The sequence below is a fragment of the Schistocerca nitens genome, chromosome 6 (genome assembly GCF_023898315.1).
Source record: "Schistocerca nitens isolate TAMUIC-IGC-003100 chromosome 6, iqSchNite1.1, whole genome shotgun sequence".
NCBI classification, from domain to species: Eukaryota; Metazoa; Arthropoda; class Insecta; order Orthoptera; family Acrididae; genus Schistocerca; species Schistocerca nitens.
Window position 1 is genome coordinate 437189043 of NC_064619.1, and position 10627 is coordinate 437199669.

At 44.1% G+C, this 10627-nt stretch overlaps 1 non-coding gene across 1 annotated transcript; it reads left to right on the forward strand.

Moving 5' to 3' along the window:
• The first annotated feature begins 8096 nt into the window (after positions 1–8096).
• Positions 8097–8180, forward strand: Trnap-ugg (transfer RNA proline (anticodon UGG)). The gene has a single exon. It is a non-coding gene; the product is annotated as a tRNA-Pro (tRNA).
• Positions 8181–10627: the final 2447 nt, after the last annotated feature.

Below are 10627 nucleotides of genomic sequence, written 5' to 3' on the forward strand. Positions count from 1 at the left end.
CTCAAAAATTGGGAAATATCGTAATGCATAAATTCTTTACGTATTGTTCAACAGAAAATAAATGAAACCCACTGAAGAAAGAGAAAGTTCTCTGGAACATGTATGGGTAGTAAAACAAGAAAAATTGTTTTTGCTCAAGACAGAACCGCATTTGTTACATATACTAGGAAGCGAACGCGGGCAAGGCATGGGCTTCGACCACAAACTTATTAATAAGGCTAGCTGTTAATCGGGAAGACAAATATTCCCAACCGGGGATATTTGGAGTTCCAGTTCTGCAATTTGCCTTACAACCTGGGGAACCTTCTGGAAAACCTTGCTCAGAGCAAGACGTTAGGAACCGTTTTAGCTTAAATCCTCGAACGATATCTCTCAAACAGAAAAATTATACCAAAGCCTAGTGCATGTAGTAGTGGACAAAATACTGGAGCTTTCACAATGCTGTACTTCCCTCCTAAGCGAGTATGGGTGAGATGCAGTAGTAGTAATTAAATATATCTAAAATAGTTTACGTAATTTTTAATAATTTTATTTGTGTAATATATTATTATACGAAAATAAATGTCATGAATGTGTTATTTCATGTGTTCCATATGGAGAGCACGAGCGGCGCATCATGCAGCTGGTGGAATCTTCGCTGATGCAGCTATTCACGCTGAGTAGGTTATAATCACAGCTTTCGCGACAGCGACCGGTACCAATAAATCCAGCCGCTCACTCTCACCAGCCTTTGACTCCACTGTAACTGAGAGTACTTTGTTTAAGTAATAAAAAAATGAAAAGAATTATGTATTTGTAATGAAATATTTTGTTTTGTAATACTCACTTATTTCTGAGATTTGATAACATTCACACCCAACGTTCTTATATACTCCAATGTACGCTGTCTGATCAAAATTACACGTTCGACCCCATGTAGTGTAGAACTTACCATTAGATGCCACGTGAAGCAGACCCGTGACTATAACAGTAGGCGGGGAATATTTTGCTGGCAGTAGACAAGTAGTAACAGAAGAATATCTCTATCAGGAGGCTTCGAACGTCAGCTAGTCATAGGGTGTCACCTGAGTAACAAGTCTATCACGTGCATTTCAGTTCTTCTACAACTGCCCAAGTCGAGCGTTGCTGATGTGATTGTGAAGGAACAAGAACAGATAAACCAAGACCAAGCAGACCTCGTGTAATGACTGACAGGGCTTGCGTAGGGTCATTGTAAAAAATCGCATGAAATCATCGGAAGAATCGCTCGTGAGTTCTGAAGTGCTACCAGTAGTCCAGATAGAGCAGTGACTGTGCGCAGAGAATTGAAAATAATGGAGAACAACTGTCGAGTAGTCACACGTTTCTGCAGTCAATGTTAAGCGACTGAGGTGCCGTAAAGAGTGACGTCACTGAACAGTGGATGACGTAAAAAGAGTGACTTGGAATTATGCGTCACTCTGTACTCTGTGGAAATCCGGTGGTTTAGGTTTGACAACTGCCTGGAAAACGCTACCAGCCATCATGCGTGGTGCCAACAGTGAGACACGGAGGAGGTGACGTTTTTCGTCGTTAGGGCGTGGTGCCTTTATTTCTCTTAAGACAACGCTAAATGCCAAGAATATGAACTCATTTTATAGCACTATTAACGGAGTGAAACAGAGGAATAGTTCGTAGATGATGACTGTATCAGGACGGTCCTGAAACCTGTCAAAGCAGCGTCTCTGAGACAGTAGTTTACGGACAGTAACGTTCCTGAAATGGACTGGCCTGCCCAGAGTCTCGACCTGAACCCAAATGATCATCTTTGGGATGAGTTAAACAGTCGACTTCGCTCCAGATTCCAGCATCCAACAGCTGATAGATGATGACTGATTGTATCATCATAACAATGCACCATGCCAGAGCAGCATATGTGAGGCAATAATCTGTGGACAGTAAAGTTCCTGGAATGGACTGGCCCGCCCATAGTCTCCGCCTGAACGTTAAGCAACATCTTTTGGATGAATTAGAACGTCGGCTTCTTTAGAGACCCCAGTGTCCAACATCAACTGGTTTCGGCTGTTGAGGAATAATGCACTGCCTATTCACCACAGACATGCAGACACCTCACTGAAATGTATTCCAAGCCAGAACTCAAGCCACCATAAAGGTGAACGGTGGACACACACCATATTAATGGCCACCAATATGGCATCCGGATACTTTTGATCAAATGTTGTATAAGCATCTGTAACTGTGGCAACAATAAATTACTTTGCACCGAGAAAAGTTTTTTTTTACCCAACGTTGGTATTTCCTATAAATAATAGATATTTTTGAACAATGGCAGGACACGGATTTAGGGAAGTGGAACCTACTGGAGATCAACTGAACGTCAATAGAAACTTTAAAAAACATTTATTTGACCTCAGCAGCCCAAACAAGAATCACATTGCTCCATAGCTGTACTGTTTTTTTGTATTACTCAATTCATAGAAAATAGTTTAAATTTCGAAATTGTTATCTACACAATTAAAATATCTTTTCTATTTTATGTAACTTAACATTGTGTTCTGCCTTACGGCAGGTCTTGGCATGGGGGAAGCCTCGTCAGAGAGGTCACCGCATGAGCGTCTAGGGAAGTGATTCCAGTGGTGGTTTCCCGTTGCCTTCCACTGACGATGATAAAATGATAATGAGAACAACACAACAGCCAGTCCCTTAGCGGAGAAAATCTCCGACCCAGCCTGGAATCGAACCCGGGCTCCTTGGCGTGACAGGCCGCCGCGCTGACCACTCATCTATCGGGGCGGACAATTTTATGTAGAACGCCAGTTAATAAAAATTACAACTTCATCAAACAAAAACTTAATATGTTGTTCACTGCCTTACTAGGCTTTTGCGAATCACATTAAGCTTTGAACAACTACGCTCTAAACACATTAGTTTTACTATAAGGCAGAAAATTTATAAAGCTTTTCTTGTCATCACCAAATGAATATACCAAATTAAAAACCATATAAAATACACACTCAACGTTCAACTTAAACCTGAAAATTAAAAGCAATTTACTACTTAAGCCCTTTGACCGGTCTGTTTCTCCAAACTTCAGACAACGTTATTCTTTCTCTCTCACTTTACATGCACAAGGCAGCAAAATTAAACAAGTTTATCAGATTCCTAATCGTAAACTACAGTATGGCAGGCTCTGAGCACTATGGGACTTAACATCTATGGTCATCAGTCCCCTAGAACTTAGAACTACTTAAACCTAACTAACCTAAGGACAGCACACAACACCCAGCCATCACGAGGCAGAGAAAATCCCTGACCCCGCCGGGAATCGAACCCGGGAACCCGGGCGTGGGAAGCGAGAACGCTACCGCACGACCACGAGGTGCAGGCAAAACTACAGTAGGGCAAGAGTCCTACTTCCTTGGCAGTAGATACTACATGTGTTGAACAGAACTGAATTACACTTTAACTATGTTCGCGAGTACAATAACATCACGAAAACGTTGCTTCACTGGTTATTAATCCGCCGATTTCCCAGATTCACCTACCACATGTCTTAACACGTAGTCCAACATCAGCTACATGTTCCTCTGTTCTCACTGATGCCATGCAGATCCACGCATGGTGATAAAGGATAGTCGAGCACCAACTAACGGATACAACTTCCGTCCCCGCACTGTCACCTGGCCGCTAGGTCCACCAGATGTCGAGTCCACCGCAAGGGGGTTCGCCCCGACTTAGCAAAGTCGATAAATGGACACGGCTCAGTTTTTAAACCTCACATGAAAATTCAGTTGAAGAATTTCTGGCCATTGTGGACAACTAAAAGAAACAGATAAGTGGAGAAAATGTACGATGCCCTTTAACAAGTACAATGGATGTATTTGAACACGGAATAAATAGTATTCTTTGAGATGAAAAAGAGTCATGCCTGCGACACGTACAACAAATTAAAGGGAATCCGCCTTGATTTAACTTCGGCAACGTCCCTGCAATTAAAAGAAAATCTTGAAGATTAATGGAGCTTACGCTCTGGTAGAATACCGTTAAGCGCACGGTCAAATTAGCAAGCAAAAATCTTCGGAACCCACTCGTGATTCAGCAATGTGCAAATGTATATGAAGACATGCGCGGGAAAACTTAGCCCGTTTTTCCACGCATGTCTACATATGTTTCTGAGTATATACACCTGAAACATACCCTACTTGTGCAATGTACCTATGCCACCGTCGATAGAAAACTTAGCCCGTTTTTCCACGCATGTCTACATATGTTTCTGAGTATATACACCTGAAACTTACCCTACTTGTGCAATGTACCTATGCCACCGTCGATAGAAAACTTAGCCCGTTTTTCCACGCATGTCTACATATGTTTCTGAGTATATACAGCTGAAACTTACCCTACTTGTGCAATGTACCTATGCCACCGTCGATAGATACCTTAACGTTAGCGCATTCATAAGCCGTTCTCTACTTCACATACACTACTGGCCATTAACATTGCTACACCACGAAGATGACGTGCTACAGGCGCGAAATTTAACCGACAGGAAGAAGATGCTGTTATATGCAAATGATTGGCTATTCAGAGCATTCACACAAGGTTGGTGCCGGTGGTGACACCTACAACGTGCTGACATCAGGAAAGCTTCCGACCGATTTGTCATACACAAACAGCAGTTCACCGGTGTTGCCTGGTGAAACGTTGTTGTGATGCCTCGTATAAGGAGGAGAAATGCGTACCATTACGTTTCCGACTTAGATAGAGGTGGAATTGTAGCCTATCGCGCTTGCGGTTTATCGTATCGCGACATTCCTGCTCGCGTTGGTCGAGATCCAATGATTGTTAGCAGAATATGGAATCGGTGGGTTCAGGAGGGTAGTACGGAACGCCGTGGTGGATCCCACCGGCCTCGTATCACTAGCATGACAGGCATCTTATCCGCATGGCTGTAACGAACCGTGCAGCCACGTCTCGAGCCCTGAGTCAACAGATGGGGACGTTTGCAAGACAACAAACATCTGCACGAACAGTTCGACAACGTTTTCAACGACATGGACTATCAGCTCGGAGACCATGAACAACCATCTGCACGAACAGTTCGACGACGTTTGCAACGGCATGGACTATCAGCTCGGAGACCATGGCTGAGGTTACCCTTGACGCTGCATTACGGACAGGAGCGCCTGCGACGGTGTACTCAACGACGAACCTGGGTTCACGAATGGCAAAACGTCATTTTTTCGGATGAATCCAGGTTCTGTTTAGAGCATCATGATGATCGCATCCGTTTTTGATGACATCGCGGTGAACGCACATTGGAAGCATGTATTCGTCATCGCGATACTGGCGTATCACCCGGCGTGATGGTATGGGGTGCCATTGGTTACAGGTCTCGGTCACCTCTTGTTCGCATTGACGGTACTTTGAACAGTGGACGTTACATTTCAGATGTGTTACGACCCTTGGCTCTACCCTTCATTCGATCCCTGCGAAACCCTACATTTCAGTAGGATAATGCACGACCGCATGTTGCAGATCCTGTACGGGCTTTTCTGGATACAGAAAATGTTAAACGTCTGGTCAATGATGAACTGAGGTATGGTGTTGAAGCTGCATGAGCAGCTGCACCTGTACACGCCATCCAAGCTCTGTTTGACTCAATGCCCAGGCGTATCAAGGCCGTTGTTACGGCCAGAGGTGGTTGTTCGGGGTACTGATTTCTCCGTATCTATGCACCCAAATTGCGTGAAAATGTAATCACATGTCGGTTCTAGTTTAATATATTTGTCCAATGAATACTCGTTTATCATCTGCATTTCTTCTTGGTGTAGCAATTTTAATGGCCAATGGTGTAGGTTCAAGTTTGAAGTTTTGCCGAGCAGTGTACAAAGTTTCGTAGATTTCCTAGCCTAGAAGTGAACTAAAAGTCGTAGTTTCCGTGAAATTTTGAAACTGCTGGTACTCAGTTGCTGATAAAACAAATTAAGGGTCGTAGGAAAAAAGCCCTAATCTTTGATTTCGTAAGGATTAGAGTGTATACATTATCTGTTGTGTTTTTGAATGCACCACTTACTAGTAACATGTAATTCCATTTGAAGCGCCAGTCGGCCGGGGTAACCGAGCGGTTCTAGGCGCTACAGTCTGGAACGGCGCGACCGCTACGGTCGCAGGTTCGAATCCTGCCTCGGCCATGGGTGTGTGTGATGTCCATAGGTTAGTTAGGTTTAAGTAGTCCTAAGTTCTAGGGGACTGATGACCTCAGAAGTTAAGTCCCATAGTGCTCAGAGCCATTTGAAGCGCTAGAAAAACCTACTCATTATTTAAATTACACTCTCGTGGCTAATCACATCCTTCCGCCAACCCCGTCAAATAATGCAAGTTGTTAGTAGTAGTTTTCTCAATATTTTCGCATTCGCGGTCAGTATATATGGTGCCACACGACGTGTTTCGTAGGGGTCTGGGAAGAAACTGCGCGGGATTCTTCGCGTTGAACGTTGAGAAAGATCACGTAAACGTAAACTCCGTCTACAAGACCCAGCGGACCCATCTGTGACGACCGACCGCCGTATCATCCTCTGCTAATGGCGTAATAGGATGCGGTATGTTGGGCGAGGGGTGAGCACACCACTCTCCCGGTCGTTGTCCGTTTTCGTCACTTGGTGCCGCTGCTTCTTGGTCAAGTACGTTCTCATTTGGCATGAAGCGTCTAAACGCATCCCGTTCCAGTCTTCTCACCAAGGCAAAATCTCTAGCAGTGCCGGAAATCGCACCCGGTTCCTCCGCATAACAATCAGTCGCGCTGATCAATCAGCTATGGACGCGGACGAAAAAAATCGCGCCACTGCTTAGCACCCGAAGTACCGGACTTCACCGTACCATGTCGGCCATTTTCGATCCACTGTAGGAATCCACCGTTTTATTGGTACTTTTGAGGTGTCTTTGTGTGTCGCCATGTTAACAAACGTTCAGGAAGACTCTGTAACGAAAGAATAAATCAAGTAACACATTGCCAAAATAAATTTTTAGAAATAACTTTTTTATTTCAAATTTTACTGAACAAATTCCTCTGTCTTTCATCAAACATCATTAAAGCAAGTAAGTAAAACAATGATACACGATTTTTCTTTATAAATGGATTGAAATAGAGTCAAAACATACTGTTTACGAGGGTTGGAACTTTAATAGTGGCAACTATTTATTTAGAGCTCGTACAAAATAGATACATGTTTCAATGTTTTACTGACCATCAAAGTAGTCTCCAGCATTGTGTATAGCCCGTTGCCGGCGAAGTCGTAGGATACTCTTAGCAGTGCTAGTTGTGTTGACAGTTCGAGCGGCACGGTCTATTGTTCGACGAATTTGCAGCAGTTCTGAAGTGAATGCCGTGAAGTGTTTCCTTTTTTTTTTAGAAATCGAGTTGAACTCACGAGGGCTTAAGTCAGGGGAGTGCAGTAGGTGGTATAGCACTTAGCAGCCCCACCAGTCAACCAAATCAGTAACAGCTTGCACTGTACGTGCTTGAGCATTGTCCTGTAAAATGATGGTCAGGTCCTGCAGAAAGTGTCATCACTTCTGTCCCTAAGCTAGTCGTAGGTTGTGTTCCAAAAATGAACAGCATAGAGACAGAAGTGATGACACTCTCTGCAGGACCTGACCATCATTTTGCAGGACAATTCTCAAGCACTTACAGTGCAAGCCGTTACTGATTTGTTTGACTGATGGGACTGCTAAGTGCTATACCACCTAATGCTCTCCTCTGAATTAAACCCTCGTAAGTGCAACTCGAATTCTAACCAGAAGGAAACACTTCACGGCACTCCCTTCAGAACTGCTACAGATTCGTCGGGCAATAGGCCGCGACGCTCGAACTGTCACCAAAACTGGCACTGCTAAGAGGATCCTACGACTTCCACATCGCTGGCAACGGGTTATACACAATGCTGGTGATTACTTTGAAGGTCAGTAAAACTATGAAACACGTATCTATTTTGTACGAGCTCTAAATATATAGTTGCCACTGTTAAAGTTACAACCCTCGTATATGAGTACTAATGGTATTTTTACTTTTACAGACAAATAAGGTAAGTACCGAGTATTTATAAAAGATTCCGCTGGCCGGGGTGGCCGAGGGGTTCAAGGCGCTGCAGTCTGGAACCGCGTGACCGCTACGGTCGCAGGTTCGAATCCTGCCTCCGGCATGGATGTGTGTGTTGTCCTTAGGTTAGTTAGGTTTAAGTAGCTCTAAGTTCTAGGGGACTGATGACCTCAGAAGTTAAGTCCCATAGTGCTCAGAGCCATTTTTTATAAAAGATTCCAAGACTCAGCATGCTAGTAAATTGCTCTGGGTGTTTTCTTGCTTATTGTATTCAAGGAACAAAAACATTACATCAAACAATTTCAATTCTGAACTGCAATATTGGAAAATATTTTGGAACAAAAGAGTGGACAGAGTTGTCTAAGCTCGGATGTGCTCAGAGTTCAGACATACAAATGGCTCTGAGCACTATGGGACTTAACATCTGTGGTCATCAGTCCCCTAGAACTTAGAACTACTTAAACCTAACTAACCTAAGGACATCACACACATCCATGCCCGAGGCAGGATTCGAACCTGCGACCGTAGCAGTCGCGCGGTTCCGGACTGAGTGCCTAGAACCGCTAGACCACCGCGGCCGGCAGTTCAGACATACGACGAGAGTTTTGGCTTGTCAGCTTTTGCACACTTACCTGCTGCACTTGAAGCATACGTGTGATGTTTTATTCCCCTTATGTCGTATGCCGTGTCCCGTCGGCCCGGATGTCTTCTGCAACACATTCTGGGCACTGGGCCTACCTGCGGTGTTCAAATGGTTCAAATGGCTCTGAGCACTATGGGACTCAACTGCTGTGGTCATAAGTCCCCTAGAACTTAGAACTACTTAAACCTAACTATCCTAAGGACAACACACAACACCCAGCCATCACGAGGCAGAGAAAATCCCTGACCCCGCCGGGAATCGAACCCGGGAACCCAGGCGTGGGAAGCGAGAACGCTACCGCACGACCACGAGATGCGGGCCTACCTGCGGTGTCTCGTGGCTCAATCGTTCCTCTTGGTGCCATCAGAACTCTCCACTTCCTCGCCAGGGAGTGGTTGCCGTACAGCGCCTCCTCTTCCTTGCCCATGATGTGCCGCTGCAACACGATGGTCATCCAATGCACCACGACCACATCTCCCTCTGGCTGCTCCATCAGCTGCACTGACCGCCACGTCGTCACCGTCTTGCGAATCGTCCTCAACACCTAGGTCCTCGACATTATCAGCTGCAAATTGAATCGTATGTTTATCGAGCAATCGAGAGCTGGCGCCAGTGTTATTTTGTTCATGTATCGTTGAGATCGATTGTGGTTGAGCTAAGCTATCTTTGCTTTCCGAGTGTCTTATCTTTCGGGTTGGCGGGCGAGGCGGTTTGGTTATTAGCCTTCGACGGGTAACCCCCGAGATCTCGTGACATTTCGCTGGGAGACGAATGTCAACGGCTGCCGAACGAGCGTGATGACCGTTATATGTTGTGGTGTGAAATTGGTCGAGCGTTTTGGCGACATGGGCAGCTTGGAGATACAAGTTCTGTGACTTCGCTGGGAACAAAATTTGAAGTGAAGCGGTGAAGCTGTGGAACCCGCTTCTTCGTGTTGTGTATGTGATATGAAGTCAGTGGTCATAATTGTGTTTTGTTGACCGACGCACTCAGAGGCATTTAAATTTTATTATTATGGTGAGACTTTCATATTCGAGATGGTGTGGAAGAGTTCAGTTGGCCTAGTTAAATGGTGGCTGTCATTTGAAAGTTTTCTCAGAAGTTTTATTAGTGATCTGTGTTTCTTGTAATCAAATGATTTTGTGTTGGCGATTTCAAAGCCTGCACTCTATTAACACAGTTGTTCATGTGTAAAATGCTTAAGGTCAAATTTGCGAATTTGTCAGTAGTGTGACTTGTTCATGTGTAAAATGCTTAAGGGCGAATTTGCGAATTTGTCAGTAGTGTGACTTGTTCCTTTACACACTCACCCATATATCGAGTCAAAGGTTCTGCCGAGTGTTTCTATGTTTCAGAGTTACTGGAATGTCTTTGTGATTTGCCTTGGCAGGGACTGAAATGTCATCCGAGGTCTAGGCCTGGCAGTGTTCAAGAACCTGGCCGCTACCGGGAGTTGCTCACATACCACCTTCCAAAGTTTAGTATTTATCTTCCTTCCGCCAAGGCGGGTTAAGCTGGTAGATATATAAATATATATTGTATGTAACCTGTTCTCAAACGAACCTGTTTCCTTAAATATTAGCGACTGGCAACTGGCTAAACTTTAAATTGCATAGCAAATTGCATAGCAGCTCTTTCTAATAGTCTTTTATTAACACGTCTGAGCACGTGAACATTCATTTTTAAAGATCAGTGTTTCTGCTGTAGTTTTTATGTAAGTGGTTCTATCATGTTATGTAATTAGATCTTATCTTGGCACTAGTGTTGAAGTGTCATTAAGTCACCCTTTATTGGTCACTGTTTTCATTATATGTATTTCAGGGAAATCCTATATAGAAGTTTGAATTTCTGAAGTTTGTCAGTAATTCTGTTTTCTTAATAAGGAAAAATAAAGCAAGGGGTATTAG